The sequence below is a fragment of the Rhinopithecus roxellana genome, chromosome 5, assembly GCF_007565055.1.
Source record: "Rhinopithecus roxellana isolate Shanxi Qingling chromosome 5, ASM756505v1, whole genome shotgun sequence".
NCBI classification, from domain to species: Eukaryota; Metazoa; Chordata; class Mammalia; order Primates; family Cercopithecidae; genus Rhinopithecus; species Rhinopithecus roxellana.
In genome coordinates, this window is record NC_044553.1 from 174,501,163 (window position 1) to 174,518,832 (window position 17,670).

At 43.7% G+C, this 17,670-nt stretch overlaps 1 protein-coding gene across 3 annotated transcripts in view; it reads right to left on the reverse strand.

Annotated features, from left to right (window-relative positions):
- Window positions 1-17,670, reverse strand: part of ZNF609 (zinc finger protein 609) — a 238,610-nt gene that overhangs the window by 96,458 nt on the left and 124,482 nt on the right. The gene's annotated exons all lie outside the window — the stretch shown is intronic.

The following is a 17,670-nucleotide window of genomic DNA, read 5'->3' on the forward strand; positions in this document are numbered from 1 at the left end:
GTTCTCCAAGTCTTTGCCTTTTCTAGTTTTAATTTAAAACAAACAAAAACAAAACAAAACATAGTGCACCTGTAGTTTCTGTCTGTCCAGAATCCCTCTTTTCTCCAGAAAACTGCCTTAGTTCCACTCCATGTGTTCCTAGTAAGATAACAATCACAATGCCCTTTCAGCTACCTGGCTCTGGGAGTGGGTTCAGTATCAACCTATTCTTACAGTTCTTCTAAAGTAAACTGCTGATGGAATATTTTAGTCTTTTAAGAGGGCAGGGTCATGCTTCATCCTTAATATGTGTGTTCATGATATAAAATCCTGCAAACCTCTCCTAATCTTAAAAGTATTAAATTTTTACATCTTCCTCAAACGTAATACTTGATTGACAGTCAAGGAGTTCCAACACAAAACTATTAACATGGTGAGAGAGCAAACATCAACCCTTCTTATCCACTCAATTATACTATGAAATGAGTTATGGTTGAATCATCAGAATGTTCTGGAATGTCTGGGTACAGTGGCTTACACCTGTAATCCCAGAACTGTTGGAGGCCAAGGTGGGTGGATCACTTGAGTCTAGGAGTTTGAGACCAGGCTGGGCAACATGGTGAAACCCTGTATCTACAAAAAAAAATACAAAACATTAGCCAGGTGTAGTGGCACACACCTGTAGTCCCAGCTACTGGGGAAGCTGAGGTGAGAGTATTAACGTCAGTCTGGGAGGCGGAGGTTGCAGTGAGCTGTGATTGCACCACTGCACTCCAGCCTGGGTGAGAGAACAAGACTCTGTCTCAAAAACAAACAAGAGAACATTCTGGATGACTCTTATTTCTCCTAGAACTCGATTTTTCAGACTATGAAAGGCCAGATTACCAGAATTTCACTGCATCATGAACATTTTTGTGTCAATTAGCTATAACTTAAAACATTATTTTTAGTTTATTTATGTGTTTTTTTGAGACAGAGTCTTGCTCTGTTGCCCAGGCTAGGGTGCAGTGGCATGATCCCAGCTCACTGCAACTTTCGCCTCCTGGGTTCAAGCGATTCTCCTGCCTCAGCCTCCCAAGCAGCTGGTATTTCAGATGCCCACCATCATGCCCGGCTAATTTTTTTTTTTTTTTTTTTAGTAGAGATGGGGTTTCACCATGTTGGCCAGTCTGGTCTTGAACTCCTGACCACAGGTGATCTGCCTGCTTTGGCTTCCCAGAATGCTGGGATTGTGGGCCTCGTGAGCCACCACGCCTGGCCAACTTAAAACATAATTTTAAATGCTTGAACAGAATTATTACCATTTTTTTTTTTTTGAGACAGAGTCTCACTTTGTCACGCAGGCTGGAGCGTAGTGACGCGATCCCAGCTCACTGCAGCCTCCACCTTTTGGGTTCAGGCAATTCTCATGCCTTAGCCTCTCAAGCTGGGATTACAGGCACCTGCCACCAGAGCTGGCTAAACTTTTTGTATTTTTAGTAGAGATGGGGTTTCACCATGTTGGCCAGACTGGTCTCGAATTCCTGGCCTCAAGTGATCCATCTGTCTTGGCCTCCCAAAGTGCCAGGATTATTGGTGTGAGCCACCATGCCCAGCTGAATAGAATTATTTTGAACAAACAAACCACTATTCATTTGACCAATTAACTATAAATGGATATTTAGGTTGTCCTAATTTTCACTTGTATAAACAAGGCTGAGAGAAATACTTTCTTTCTTTTTTTTTTTTTTTTTTTTTGAGGCACAGTCTTCCCTCGGTTGACAAGCTGAAGTGCAGTGGTGTGATCACAGCTCACTACAGCCTTGACCCCCAGAGCTCCAGTTATCTACCTCGTCTGCCAAGCAGCTGAGACCACAGGCACATTCCACCAGGTGATTTAAAAAAGGCCAGGTGTAGTGGCTAACGCCTGCAATCCCAGCAATTTGGGAGGCCAAGGCGGGCGGATCACCTGAAGTCAGTTCGAGACCAGCCTGGCCAACATGGTGAAACTCTGTCTCTACTGAAAATACAAAAATTAGCCAGGCGTGGTGGTGCGTGCCTGTAGTCCCAGCCTCTTGGGAGGCTGAGGCAAGAGAATCACTTGAACCTGGTGGGCGGAGGTTGTAGTAGGTTGAGATTGTGACACTGCACTCCAGCCTAGTGACAGAGCAACACTCTGTCTCAAAAAAAAAAAAAAATTTTTTTTTAGTACAGATAGGGTCTCACCATGTTGCCCAGGCTGTTCTCAATCTCATGGGCTCAAGTGATCTACCCACCTCGACCTCCCAAAGTGCTGGGATTACAGGCATGAGCCACCACGCCTGGCTGAGAGAAATATCTTTGCAACTGTTTCACTAGTTTCATAGGGTAAAGTCTTACATATAAGCAAGTAAAAGGGTATGCACATTTTAAGGCTTTTTTAAAAGCATTTGTTATAGAGGTAGGATCTCGCTTTGTTGAGGAGGCTGGGTTTTTTTTTTTTTTTTTTTTTTTTTGAGACAGAGTCTCGCTCTGTCACCCAGGCTGGAGTGCAGTGGTACAATGTTGGCTCACTGCAACCTCCACCTCCCAGGTTCAAGCAATTCTCCTGCCTCAGCCTCTTGAGTAGCTAGGACTACAGGCATGTGCCACCACACCCAGCTAATTTTTGTATTTTTAGTAGATACGAGGTTTCACCATGTTGGCCAGGATGGTCTCGATCTCTTGACCTCATGATCTGCCCGCCTTGGCCTCCCAAAGTGATGGGATTGCAGGCGCGAGCCATTGCACCCGGCCTCGGAGGCTGGTCTTGAACTCCTGGACTCAAGGAATCCTCCCACCTCAGCCTCCCAAAGTGCTGGGATTATATGCATGAACGAGCATGCCTGGTCTTTTAAGGCTTTTTGATACACACTACTCAACCAACTTCTAGGCTTTCTGAAACTTAAAGAAAACTTTATGGTATTGCTTACATTTCCAGGGTAGTTTATTTACTCTTCTCAGGACCTTTTTAAGGTATTATTCAGAAATGTACAAAGTTTTCTACTTTTGAACTTATTTGTCTTTATCTTCAAGGGATAACATTTTGTGTTTGTTTTCAATGCCAACAAACAACAAATGATTATGGTCAGCACAACCATTAGCTTGTAAACTGACATTGAAATCTACTGCTCTTATCTTAAGGAGGTCTATACTGACTTCTGGATTCCTTTCCTGGGTTACATGACTCCTGAAAACCCAGATAAGTTTTATATATATATATATATATATGCATGTATATGTGTGTGTGTTATGTGTATGTAAAATAAATACATATTTTCTCTATATAAAGGCCAGGTGGGTCACGTGTGCAGTTCCAACACTTTGGGAGGCCGAGGTGGATGGATCATCTGAGGCCAGGAGTTCAAGACCAGTCTGGCCAACATAGTGAACCCCATCTCTACTAATACAAAAATTAGCTGGGTGTGGTGGCGCATACCTTTAATCCCAGCTACTCAGGAAGCTGAGGCAGTAGAATTGCTTGAAACCAGGAAGCAGAAGTTGCAGTGAGCTGATATCGCGCCACTGCATTCTAGCCTGGGCAACAGAGCAAGACCCCCTCTCTAAAAATAAATAGAGAGCAAAAAGAGAAAGAGATCAATTTATCCCATACGCTGTCTCCCCTACTAGTATGTATGACCTTATATTTATCCACAGATAATATTAAAATAGTTCCGACCCATAAACTTCAATACTGAGCACAATCTAAATCCCTTTTAAACCAGGACAATAAAAGGCTAGATTTCCTAGCACACAGGTTGAGAGTTCAGATTTCTAATCAGCATGTAGTCAGCAGCCAGGAAAGATTTAAGTTCATAAACGAGGACCATGTGCAGTGTGTTTTTTCCTTACCTTCTCCATCCAGCCCAAAGTCAGCTCTTCAACTTTCTAGCAAACTTTAATGTTTTAGCTTTAATCACAACCAGTATGATCAGCTATACCACATCTAATTTTTTTACCAGTATCCATTAGTCTCAATTTTCACTATTGCTTATCTGTGAATACCATCAAGAGCTTTCCAAAAGCATTGAGTTTTTCCTGCCAAATCTCTATAATCTCTGTAAGTGTTTGGGTCTGTTTATAATATGTAAAAATCTTTAGCCATTTGATTTACAATTTTAATCTTATAGAAAGAAAAATCTCACAAAAAAAGTATATCCCTGAGAAGCTCCATAGATGTGGACTATTTTAGGAAGAAGTAGAGGAGGGCCTTGGTTAAGAACAGATGAGATAAGGAAAGAAAGACTATTCAAATAGAAGTAAAGGGGATGGAGATAATGATTATGACAAATGGACTTTGAAGAGAGCCATCTTGGCTTTAAACAGATCCTCCACTACTGACTGTACAACTTTAGGCAAGTTATTTAACTTCTTTAAGCCACAATTTGCTCATTAGTAAAATAAAAATTATGCTAGTATGTATTGCATAGAGCTATTGCAATAATTAAATGAAATATATAAGAAGCATTTGGTATTGTTGCCTGGAACATAGTCTGATAAATGCTGCTGCTGCTGCTGCTGCTGCAGTTTCTGTTGTTATTAAATGTGCCCTAGGGATCCTCCAAAAGGGCTTCATCCACTGACCTTTATCTCAGAACCACGATTAGCCTGATATCAGTAGCTCTTTTCATGCTAAGAACAGGTCAGAAGTGGACTACTAAACCATCAATTAAAAAAATCAATTGAGGCTGGGCACGGTGGCTCAAGCCTGTAATCCCAGCACTTTGGGAGGCCGAGACGGGTGCACGAGGTCAGGAGATCGAGACCATCCTGGCTAATATGGTGAAACCCCGTCTCTACTAAAAAAAAAAAAAAAAAATACAAAAATCTAGCCGGGCAACGAGGCAGGCGCCTGTAGTCCCAGCTACTCGGGAGGCTGAGGCAGGAGAATGGCGTAAACCCGGGAGGCGGAGCTTGCAGTGAGCTGAGATCCGGCCACTGCACTCCAGCCTGGGCAGCAGAGCAAGACTCTGTCTCAAAAAAAAAAAAAAAAAAAAAAAAAAATCAATTGAGTTCTTCTTTTTTAGCTTCTCAAGACCACCCTTATTTCAGGTTGGAACATGTGCACACAAGGCAGGGACATCCTCCACAATTCTTGTACCAGTTTACGCTGGGCTCCATCAGAAGAGCTAAAATGGAACTAGCTAGTGTTCATTTGAGCAACCCAGGACCAAATTCAGGAGATAAAGTCCCCAAATAACATTCTGATGTGTAAACCATCTCCCCTATTTAGGTAGCTGAGACATTTTCTTGGTTGCACTATTAAGACTGAGGGCCACAGCCAGGTGTGGTAGCTCATGCCTATAATCCCACCACTTTGGAAGGCTGACGTGGGTGGATAACCTGAGGTCAGAAGTTTGAGACCAGCCTGACCAATATGGTGAAACCCCATCTCTATTAAAAATGCAAAATTAGCCAGGTGTGGCGGCACATGCCTGTAATCCCAGCTACTTGGGAGGCTGAGGCAGGAGAATTGCTTGAACCCCAGAGGTGGAGGTTGCCATTGCACTCCAGCCTGGGCAACAAGAGTGAAACTCAATCTCAAAAAAAAAAAAAAAAAAAAAAGACTACGGGCCAAGCATGGTGGTTCATGCCTGTAATTCCAGCACTATGCGAGGCTGAAGCAGGAGGACCATCTGAGCCCAGGAGTTTGAGACCACCATGGGCAACAAAGCGAGATTCCATCTCCACAAATAACAAACAAAAAACAAGACTGAGAAAGAGGTTGCCATAATCTCCAGGAGTCTCTACAGCCTTCCTCTTCCCCTTCTTTTTAAGGTCTCACTCCACTGCCCAGGCTGGAGTGTAGTGGCTTGATCACAGCAGCTCACTGCAGTCTCAACTTCCCGGGCTTAAGAGATCCTCCTACTGGCTGGGCACAGTGGCTCATGCCTGTAATCCCAGCACTTTGGGAGGCTGAGAGTTCGAGACCAGCCTGACCAACATGGAAAAACCCTGTCTCTACTAAAAATACAAAATTAGCTAGGCGTGGTGGCACATGCCTGTAATCCCAGCTACTTGGGAGGCTGAGGCAGAAGAATCGCTTGAACCTGGGAGGCGGAGGTTGCGGTGAGCCCAGATAGTGCCATTGCACTCCAGCCTGGGCGACAAGAGTGAAACTCCATCTCAAAAAAAAAAAAAAAGAGAGATCCTCCTATCTCAGCCTCCCAAGTAGCTGGGACCACAGGTACCCACCACAATCCTTAGCTGATTTTTTCTATTTTTTCTTTTTCTTTCTTTCTTTTTTTTTTTTTTGAGGCGGAGTCTCGCTCTGTCGCCCGGGCTGGAGTGCAGTGGCCGGATCTCAGCTCACTGCAAGCTCCGCCTCCCGGGTTTATGCCATTCTCCTGCCTCAGCCTCCCGAGTAGCTGGGACTACAGGCGCCCGCCACCTCGCCCGGCTAGTTTTTGTATTTTTAGTAGAGACGGGGTTTCACCATGTTAGCCAGGATGGTCTCGATCTCCTGACCTCGTGATCCGCCCGTCTCGGCCTCCCAAAGTGCTGGGATTAGAGGCTTGAGCCACCGTGCCCGGCCCTTTTTTTTTTTTTTTTTTAAAGAGACAGGGTCTCACTATGTTGACCAGGCTGGTCTCAAATTTCTGGTGGGCTCAAGTGATCCTCACACCTCGAACTCCCAAAGTGTTGGGATTACAGACATGAGCTACCCCACCTGACCCCTCTTCCCCTTCTTATAGAATAAATGGCATAATCCAAGAGCACAAAGTTTCCCCAGTCAGATAAAACTGGTCAGCAGGGGAGAAATCGGTAATAATCCTGTAATTCTCTAAGGAAATGGAGAGAAAGCACTAAATCTCCACTTTAATGAGGCATTTGGTTAATCACTTATCTGAGAAGGAACCTATGGGGGAAAAATTGGGAGGGACAGCTTCTAATGGAGGGAAATACCTACAATGCAAATACTTTAGCTGTCTTTAAAAAGATTTGGGAGGTCTCTCCCAATCTGTTCCTACCATTCCCTCTATAACAAGTAGACCCTAATTGTGCAAAGGACGCTTTCCTGGCTTCTATTATGGTTTTCTAGCACCTTCAAGATATCTAGACATTAGTTGTGATCACTTAAGCTTTCTTGGCCTCAGAGATGCCTTAAAGATTAATAAAATGTCAGAATTGTATTCTCTCTTCTAAATTCTAATCCTTTTTTAATTATTTATTTATTTATTTTGAGATGGAGTCTTGCTCTGTTGCCAGGCTGGAGTGCAGTGGCACGATCTCGACTTACTGCAACCTCTGCCTCCTGGGTTTAAGCGATTCTCCTGCTTCAGCCTCCCAAGTAGCTGGGACTACAGGTGTGCGCCACAATGCCCAGCTAATTTTAGTATTCTTAGTAGAGAAGGGGTTTCACCATGTTGGCCAGGATGGTCTCGATCTCTTGACCCTGTGATTCACCTGCCTTGGCCTCCCAAAGTGCTGGGATTACAGGCTTGAGCCACCGCGCCCGGCCTCATTTTCGTATTTCTAACAAGTACATACAAAGGACATATATGTCTCACCCATCCTATATATGTGTATTTTTTTTTTCTGAGACAGAGTCTTGCTCTGTCACCCAGGCTGGAGTGCAATGGCGCAATCTTGGCTCACTGTAACCTCTGCCTCCTAGGTTCAAGCGATTCTCCTGCCTCAGCCTCACTGGTAGCTGGAATTACAGCTGTGTGCCACCACATCTGGCTAAGTTTTGTATTTTTAGTAGAGGTGGGGTTTTGCCCTGTTGGCCAGGCTCATTTCAAACTCCTGGCCTCAAGTGATCCACAGTGCCTGGCCTGATAACTTCTTTAGAGACTCTACTATCCACATTCATTTTCAGAAAAATTAACCTGGAGACACCACATCCATAGACAATCAGGAGTAATTTTCCTTTGTAACACTTATCTCAGGCAGAGGAGTTATTTTTATAGTGTTTCCTTACCAGAATAAACTGTTGGAAGTTTCATGAAGGAGAGTATTCCCTCTTTCATGACTCCTAAAGGTCTCCTTCAACACTCTATACCAGGGGTTAATGCTGTGCCTGATCACAGGAAGTACTCCATAAATATTTTTTGAGTATAATCAATGAATACTTTTGAAAATCTAATTAGGTTTACTTTTACTAGTCTCTGCACAAATGCAAGAAAATACACAAATACACCACAATTTTCCAGAAACTTGATGTTTCATCCCTTTTTATTATGGCCTTTGAACCACTGTCCCAGAACTTAATGGTTACTTCAGGATTTATGCAAAAAAAAAAAAAAAAAAAAAAAAATGTACTGAAGCCCTACTACTAGTAAGTACTGTGCTGCTAGGTACTACAGATATGATACTATCAGACAGATACAGTTTCATCTAAACAATAACCATTCCATATATAAAGGAAGATGTCAAGATAGGATTTTTTCCCTGACCTCTTTCCACACTGAGATGTACAAAGACAAGGCTGAGATTTCAACAACTGGTGGGTGGCAAGATCCACTTTAGAGAACAATGAGCAGATATTTTCTTCAGATACTCTAAACAGATAAACTAATTCTTTTAGTTTTTGCCATCCTTGTGAGTTAAATTATGTCACTCTCTGTTCTGTAGAGTAGCCTCTCCTAAAACATTGATTAAACAGCAAGGCATTTTCCTTTTGGATCCTCTTCTAGAAAGCAACAGACAGAGATAACAACTCACAGGAAGAAAAGCTACAAAGAAAAGAAATTATTATCTTAAAGAAAAACATCATTATTCTGGAAATAAAAGACAAGAGCCACAGGTTGCTACAATATAGCTGTCTCTCTGTATGAAATATATGGGAAAGGTTAAAACTAGAGACAACTAATTAAAAAGCTTATATGATGGGTCTAATAAATTTGAGAAGTATTTTGTTTCACTGAACTCAAGATTTTTGCTGTCTTTAACTGTGTTCCAATACTGTAATCAACATTCTACCCAGTATTCCTATAAAGCACTGGTCCCCAACCTTTTTGGCACCAGGGAGCAATTTCCTGGAAGACAATTTTTCCACAGACAGAGGGGGGTTGGCAGGAGGGGGGATGGTTCAGGGATATAACTGTTCTACCTCAGATCATCGGGCATTTCTTAGATTCACATAAGGAATGCATAACTTAGGTCCCTCTCATGTGCAGTTCACAATAGGGTTCCTGCTCCTATGAGAATCTAATGCTGCTGCTGATCTGACAGGAAGCAGAGCTCAGATGCTAATCCTTGCTCAGCCACTGCTCACCTCCTGTTGTGGGGCCAGGTTCCTAACAGGCCATGGACCAGTACCAGTCTGTAGCTACAAAGGCCACAGTAGAAAATGTTGCTGATACTCATTATCAGCTCAAGTTATTCTTTTTTTTTTTTGAGATGGAGTCTCACTCTGTTGCCAGGCTGGAGTGCAGTGGCATGATTTCGGCTCACTGCAACCTCTGCCTCCCGGGTTCAAGCAACTTTCCTGCCTCAGCCTCCGGAGTAGCTGGGATTATAGGCGCACGATGCCACGCCCAGCTAATTTTTTGTACTTTAGTAGAGACAGGGTTTCACCATGTTGCCCAGGCTGTTCTCGAACTCCTGAACTCAGGCAATCTGCCTGCCTCAGCCTCCCAAAGTGCTAGGATTACAGACGTGAGCCACTGTGCCCGACTTAATAGTTATTCTTTTTTTTTTTGAGATGGAGTCTGGCTCTGCCGCCCAGGCTGGAGTGCAGTGGCGCGATCTCGGCTCACTGCAAGCTCCGCCTCCCGGGTTTATGCCATTCTCCTGCCTCAACCTCCTGAGTAGCTGGGACTACAGACGCCCGCCACCATGCCCGGCTAATTTTTTTGTATTTTTACTAGAGACGGGGTTTCTACCATGTTAGCCAGGATGGTCTCGAACGCCTGACCTCATGATTCGCCTGCCTTGGCCTCCCAAAGTGCTGGGATTACAGGCGTGAGCCACCGCGCCCGGCCTCCAATAGTTATTCTTTATCTCCTTTCTCCTCCTTCCTCTCTCTTCTTTATGCCAAAGTTAAGAAATCAAAGATGGTGAGTAGTAGAATTAGGTAGGACATGAACAGGACAACAAACTCCCTTCAACATGAACTTTGCATCTATTGTCTTCTTTGAGAACTAACTTTTAACTTCTCCTTGAATACTGAACAAGGTCATCAGTTAACTAGCCTTCAGGAGGTGTATTTCCTTTTATACATTATTTCAATTTAAAAAATATATTTCAGGCCAAACGTGGTGGCTCACACCTGTAATCCCAGCACTTTAGGAGGCCGAGGTGGGAAGATCCCTTGAGCCCAGGAGTTCAAGACTAGCGTGGGCAACATGGCAAGACCCCATTTCTACAAAAATAACAATTAGCCAGGTATGGTGTCACATATCTGTGGTCCCTGCTACTCAGGAGGCTGAGGTAGGAAGATCAGTTAAGCCTGGAAAGTGGAGGTGGCAATGAGCCATGATCATGCCCCTGCACTCTAGTCTGAACAACAGAGGAAGACTCTGTCTCAAAAAACAAAACCAAACAAAAAAACAAAAAGTAAAAAAAGTAAAAACTATATTTCAGAATCCTTTAGAATCAGTCTCCTTCTGTGAGTCACTGTTTATGGGACAAGAATTTGTTACTCAGAATTTTGAAGTAATAAAGTCATGCTTGAATCTGAGTTTCGATGGCACGAGGGCAAAAGTAAATGCGCATTAACTAAGGTTACTGAGTGCCCAATTAGGTGTCAGCTAGCTAGCTACACTGGAAACTAGTCTAGAGATTGAGAGATAAAACTAATTTGTTACTATATTCACAGGAAATACATAGGGACATTTACCAAAAAAAAAAAAAAAAGGTATCTTCACCCAGGAAAAACCATCAACAATTTACTATAGAATTTTAAAGAAACAAAGCAGAAATATACCTCAGATTCAAGTTACTAGCTAAAGACAACAGCAACAAATACATATGTCCAAGGCTACCCTCAGCATAAGACCATTGTGAATTAGAGACGCTGCCTTCCTCGGGGCTAAACAAGTTCAAGGCACTGTGAATCAAGCTCAGGTTGGATTTTTTTTTTTTTCCCCAGAGTCTTGCTCTGTCACCCAGGCTGGAGTGCAGTGGCATGATCTTGGCTCACTGCAACCTCTGCCTCCCAGGTGCAAGTGATTCTTGTGCCTCAGCCTCCCGAGTAGCCGGAATTACAGGTGTGCATCACCACACCTGACTAATTTTTGTATTTTTAGTAGAGACAAGTTTTCACCATGTTGGCCAGACTGGTCTCAAATTCCTGACCTCAAGTGATCCTCCCACCTCGGCCTCTCAAAGTTCTGGGATTATAGGCATGAGCCACCACACCAGGTCCAGGATGGATTTTAACCCTTCATTTCAAATACCTTAAGCAGGGCCCCCTCTTTTTTTTGTTGTTGTTGTTTGTTTGCTTTCTTAGAGAGCCTAGTTCCTTATTTTTTTTTTATATTTTTGAAACTAGCAGCCAGGCGTGGTGGCTCACGCCTGTCATCTCAGCACTTTGGGAGGCTGAGGCCTGTGGATCACGAGGTCAAGAGATTGAGACCATCCTGGCCAACATGGTGAAACCCCATCTCTACTAAAAATACAAAAATTAGCTGGGCATGGTGGCATGCGCCCGTAGTCCCAGCTACTCAGGAGGCTGAGGCAGGAGAATCGCTTGAAGCGGGGAGGCGGAGGTTGCCATGAGCTGAGCTTGCACCATTGCACTCCAGCCTGGGCGACAAGAGCGAAACTCCATCTCAAAAAAAGAAATAAAAATAAAAATACTTCTTCTCCGAGAAAACACCAAATGGCGGATGACGCCGGTGCAGCGGCGGGGCCTGGTGGCCCTGGGATGGGGAACCGCGGTGGCTTCCATGGAGGTTTCAGCAGTGGCATCCGGGGCGGGGTCGCGGCAGTGGACGGGCCGGGCCAAGGCCACGGAGCTCGCGGAGGCACAGCCAAGGATAAGGAGTGGATGGCCCTCACCAAGCTGGGCCGCTTGGTCAAGGACATGAAGATCAAGTCCCTGGAGGAGATCTACCTCTTCTCCCTGCCCATTAAAGAATCTGAGATCACTGACTTTTTCTTGGGGGCCTCTCTCAAAGACGAGGTTTTGAAGATTATGCCGGTGCAGAAGCAGACCTGTGCTGGCCAGCGCACCAGGTTCAAGGCGTTTGTTGCTATCTGGGACTACAATGGCCACGTCGGCCTGGGTGCCTGGGTGTTAAGTGCTCCAAGGAGGTGGCCACTGCCATCCGTGGGGCCATCATCCTGGCCAAACTCTCCATTGTCCCCGTGCGCAGAGGCTTCTGGGGGAACAAGATCAGCAAGCCCCACACGGTCCCTTACAAGGTGACAAGCGGCTGCGGCTCTGTGCTGATGCGCCTCATCCCTGCACCCAGGGGCACTAGCATCGTCTCAGCGCCTGTGCCCAAGAAGCTGCTCATGATGGCTGGTATCGATGACTGCTACACCTCAGCCCAGGGCTGCACTGCCACCCTGGGCAAGGCCAACTTTGATGCCATCTCTAAGACCTACAGCTACCTGACCCCTGACCTCTGGAAGGAGACTGTATTTACCAAGTCTCCCTATCAGGAATTCACTGACTACCTTGTCAAGACCCACACCAGAGTCTCCGTGAAGCGGGCCCAGGCTCCAGCTGTGGCTACAACATAGGGTTTTTATACAAGAAAAATAAAGTGAATTAAGCCTGAAGAAAATAAAAATAAAAATAGAGACGGGGCTGGGTGCAGTGGCTGGCCAGGCATGGTGGCTCATTCCTGTAACCCCAGCACTTTGAGAGGCTGGGTGGGTGGATTACTTGAGGCCAGGAGTTTGAGACCAGCCTGGCCAACATGGCGAAACCCTGTCTCTACTAAAAATACAAAAATGAGCCAGGGATGGTGGCACATAACTGTAATCCCAGCTTCTTGGGAGGCTGAGGTGGCAGTGAGTAGAGATCAGGCCATTGGACTCCTGTCTGTCAGCCAGGTGATAGAGCAAGACTCTGTCTCAAAAAAATAAATAAATAAAAATAAATAGATAATAAATAAATTAAAATACAGACTGGGTTTCGCCATGTTGCCCAGGCTGGTCTCGAACTCCTAGACGCAAACAATCCACTTCCCTTGGCCTCCCAAAGTGCCAAGTCAGAGATCCTAGTTCTGATCAGCAGGGAACCCTCTTAAAAGGAACACCCTGTACAACTGAGGGTGAGTCGCTCTACTTATACATTCCCCTCTTTTCTCTTTTAAAACCTTGTTAAAATGAAACCAAATACACAAAAATAGGCATAAATCCTTGAGGACAAAGAGCAAGAGAGAAGAGAATAGCAGACAAGAGATGTGAAAACCATTTTGGGAACTCGAAAGCCGATGGATAGATGTTAACCTAGAGACCAAAAAAAGATGAAACCTAAGCCTATAAAATTGGTAGAGGTGGAAGTGAAGAAACTATGTTAGCAAACACTCAAAACCCAGGAAAAGATCAGCAATTTGTGGCATCAGGTACTCTGAAAAGAGTGTAGGGTTCAAAACAGGAAGATCGCTCAAAGTCCTAAAAGATACGATCAGAGCTCTAGATCATCTCCACTACCCAAGGCAGCCTCCTCCCGCCTCCCCTACCTTCACGATTCTAGCAAAAGTCTGAACATTTACTCAGAACATGTTGAACAGACAGACTGGGTACTCACCTGCACCATGCACAACTACGAACAGAGATGAAGTGCAACACTGACAGCAACAGTCAAACACAAACCCCTTTTTGCTCCCTGGGCTATGAGAAAGCAGGCAAAAGATGGGTTGATTCCTCTGAGGGAAAAATGACTTGCCTAAGACAAAAGACCTACAGATGCTGGAAGGTGGATGATCCCTCATCAATGGTCAATCAACTCCTATATAGTAAGGGCCACCAAATGACAAGCCCCACCAATGAAAACAGAGCTTCTAAAACAGGACTATCATATCTCACTATTTTATTTTATTTTACTTATTTTATTTTATTATTTTATTTTATTTCATTTTTTGAGATGGAGTCTCGCCTGTCGTCCAGGCTGGAGTGCAGTGGCACAAAGGAGATTTGTTATAGTCAAGTCCTTGAATAGACAAGAAAATGAGATCTTGTGCAGAAGAGGAGACATCAGCCCTAGACAGGGACACAGGCAGCTCACAGTCGAAGACACAGACAAATGTGTAGATATGAGTAAAAATAAATGGGAAGATGTGTGCATATGGGTAGAAAAACGTATTTCTATTTTTCATTGAAACAGTAAACAAGAGTGAAGATGAGGGATAACTGCAGGAAGTTTGAGGAGACAAGCAGTTACAAAAGAGTGAATGAGCTGGGCGCAGTAACTCATGCCTGTAATCCCAGCTCTTTGAGAGGCCGAGGAGGGTGGATCATGAGGTCAGGAGTTCAAGACCAGCCTGGCCAAGATGATGAAACCCCCATCTCTACTAAAAATACAAAAATTAGCCAGGTGTGGTGGCAGGCGCCTGTAATCCCAGCTACTCTGGAGGCTGACACTGAGTTATCTGAACCCGGGAGGTAGAGGTTGCAGTGAGCTGAGATTGTACCACTGCACTCCAGCCTGGGCAACAAAGCAAGACTCTGTCAAGACAGACAGACGGAAGGAAGGAAGGGAAGGAAGGGAAGGAAAGGAAGAAGGAAGAAAAAGAAGGAAGGAAAGAAAGAAAGAAAGAAGGAAGGAAGGAAAGAAGGAAGGAAAGAAGAAAGGTAAGAAGGAAAGAAGGAAGGAAAAAAAGGAAGGAGAGAGAAAGAGAGAAAGAAAAAGAAAGAAAGAAAAGAAAAAAGAAAGGAAAAGAAAGTGAATGGAAGGGAAATGTAGGATTGCGTAAGGCTAATAATTGTGAATTTAAAGTAAGAATAGGCAGAACAGTTTTTTCAGCCACATGTAGATACACAGGTACAGGCATGAAGTAAGCAAAAAGTTGGACTGAGGTTTTGTCGGTGAGAAATTTAAGAATGCAGCGAAGAAAGTATAATGAATATAAGTTCAGTAGGGAAGTACTTGAAAAAGAGTGTAATGCACAGAACAAAAAGTGGTGATTCACAGTGTCAAAGAATTGACGGAGCAGAGATTCCAGAGGAAGCGGGTTGTGAAAATAGAAGTGAGTGACGGAAGAATAGCATGCTTGATACTGAAATAACAGAGGAGATGTAGCTCTAATTGACTAGGTCTAGGGCAGGAGTCAGCAAACTCTGTAAAGATACCTTAGGCTTTGAGAGTCAGTGGTGTCTGTCGCAATTACTCAACTCGGCTGTTGTAGTATGAAAGAAGCTGTAGACGATACATAAATGAAGGAGCAAGGCTATATTTAAACAAACTTTATTTACAAACATAGACAGCTTGGTCCTGGTGCACTGGTCTAGAATACAACTATGGGAGTAGTAGCTGAGACAGGATAGAGGTCAAAAATCTTTGGGAGAGACATGGACAAGGAACTAAGAAACAAAGATATTGGAAAGATAATTAATATGGACATAGAATTTACCAATAATTAAGCCAGGAATAGAGTTGGAGAGGCTGACTCTGAGCCAGGAACTAAAAAAGCCTTTAGAGTGAGGGAGGACATCGGCAAAATTGGCAGAGTAAAGGATCTTTGAAAATGCCCTTCTCCATAAAACAAAAATTGTCAAAATCAAGTTTTTCAGAATTCTGGAAATGGACACCAAAGGCTTACAACAATCTAAGAGCATTTATTCAAGCAAAACGCCTGAATAACAGTAAGAACATTGAGCTTTATAGCACCTTAACTTGCCCTACTCCCATCTCCTGCTCTGAAAAATCAAAAGCCTGCAATCACAGTGAAAAAGCAGCTGCCTGACAATCACTAGAAGGGGCAGAACAGGGTTGGGGTACCGTTGAAGCTTCATTCCCAGGGAATGATCATTATTCGACCTTTCTGGTGGTACCCTGGAAGGCCCCACTTGCAAGGTTATCTATATCTGACCAGACTCAGAGCTTACCCAGCATAAAAAGCCTTTTTTTGGGAGGTAGGAGTATTTGTGAAAAATATAGGGAACTGCTTAATTTTGTGGCTACCTGACCAAAAAACTTAAAAGGAAAAGCTGGGGAAGGACACGTTTACAGGGTTTCCTGGAAATCTAGAAAGCCATGTTTTCTAGATTGTCTGAGAGTAGAAGAAAATCTTTAAAAAAAGCAAGCCACATGCATGCACAAGGCTGTATACATGCCCAGGCTGTATACATGCTCAGTATACAAGGCTGTATACAAGGCTGTATACATGCTCAGTAAAGTACTGAGAAGGCCCTAAACTCTTACTTCCGGTTGACCTTGAAGCTCTGCACAATCAGAAAGTGAAGGCTAGGCCAGGATGGTGGCGTGCATATAGTCCCAGCTACTCAGGAGGAGGAAGCAGGAAGACAGCTTGAGGCCAGGAGTTCAAGGTCACAGTGTTCTAGGAGCATACCTGTGAATAGCCACTGAACAAGCCTAGGCAATATGGAATTGTCTGGGCAACAGAGCGAGACTGTCTCAAAAAAAAAAAAAAAAAAAAATTGAAGGCTAAAAAACAGAGTTGTCAACTGCTGAGTATTTAATTCTATATCCAGCAAAACTATCCATCAAAAAAAAAAAAAAAAAAGGAAAAACTAAGATATTCCCAGATAACCAAGAACTGAGAGGGCGGGTGTGGTGGCTCATACCTGTAATCCTAGCACTTTGGGAGGCCACAGTGGGAGGATCTCTTGAGGTCAGGAGTTCGAGACCAGCCTGGCCAACAAGGTGAAAACCCATCTCAACAAAAATTAGCTAGGCATGGTGGCATATGCCTGTAGTCCCAGCTACTTGGGAGGCAGAGCCAGGAGAATCACTTCAACCCAAGAGGCAGAGGCTGCAGACTTCGCCACTATACTTCAGCCTAGCCAACAGAACGAGATTCTGTCTCAGAAAAGAAAAGAACTCAGAGAGTTCATTGCTAGTAGACCTGCCCTACAAGAAATACTAAAGGGAATATTTAAGCAAAATGATAGGGCACTAGGCAATAACTTGAATCCATACAAAGAAAGAATGTCAGTAAAGCTAACTCCCCCATAGCTGTATTAAGTTACAGCAGCAATAAGAAACTATTACTAAAAACTTAGTGGCTTAAAACAATGCAAATTTATTATCACATAGTTCCGGAGTTCAAAAGTCTACAATAGTTCTCTCTGAGCTAAAATTAAGATGTCAGCAGGGCTGCATTTCTTTGTGGAGGCTCTAGGAGAGAATCCATTTTTCTTGCGTTTTCTAGGCTTTAAGAGGCTGTCTGAATTCCTTGGCTCATCCCCTACCTCCATCTTCAAACCAAGTAGTATACCATCTTTAAATCTCTCTCTGACTCTGACTCTCTTACTCCCTTGTTTCCCTTACAAGAACTCTTGTGATTACATTGGAAAAACTGGATAATCCAGGCTGACTCCCCACCTCAAAATCCTTAATTTAATCACATCTATAAAATCTCTTTTGCCAAGTAAGGTAACATATTCACAGGTTCCAGGGAATAAGACATAGATTTTTTGGAGGAGGCAGTATTCTGCCTACCTACCATAGTAGGTAAATAGAAAAGACTGTATAAACTTATTTTTTATTTATAACTTTTTTCTCATATCTGACTTAAAAGACAACTGCATAAAGCAATATTTATAATCTGTGTTGATAGGTATGTCATTTGCATGACAATAGCACAAAGGACAAAGAAAGGAACAGAG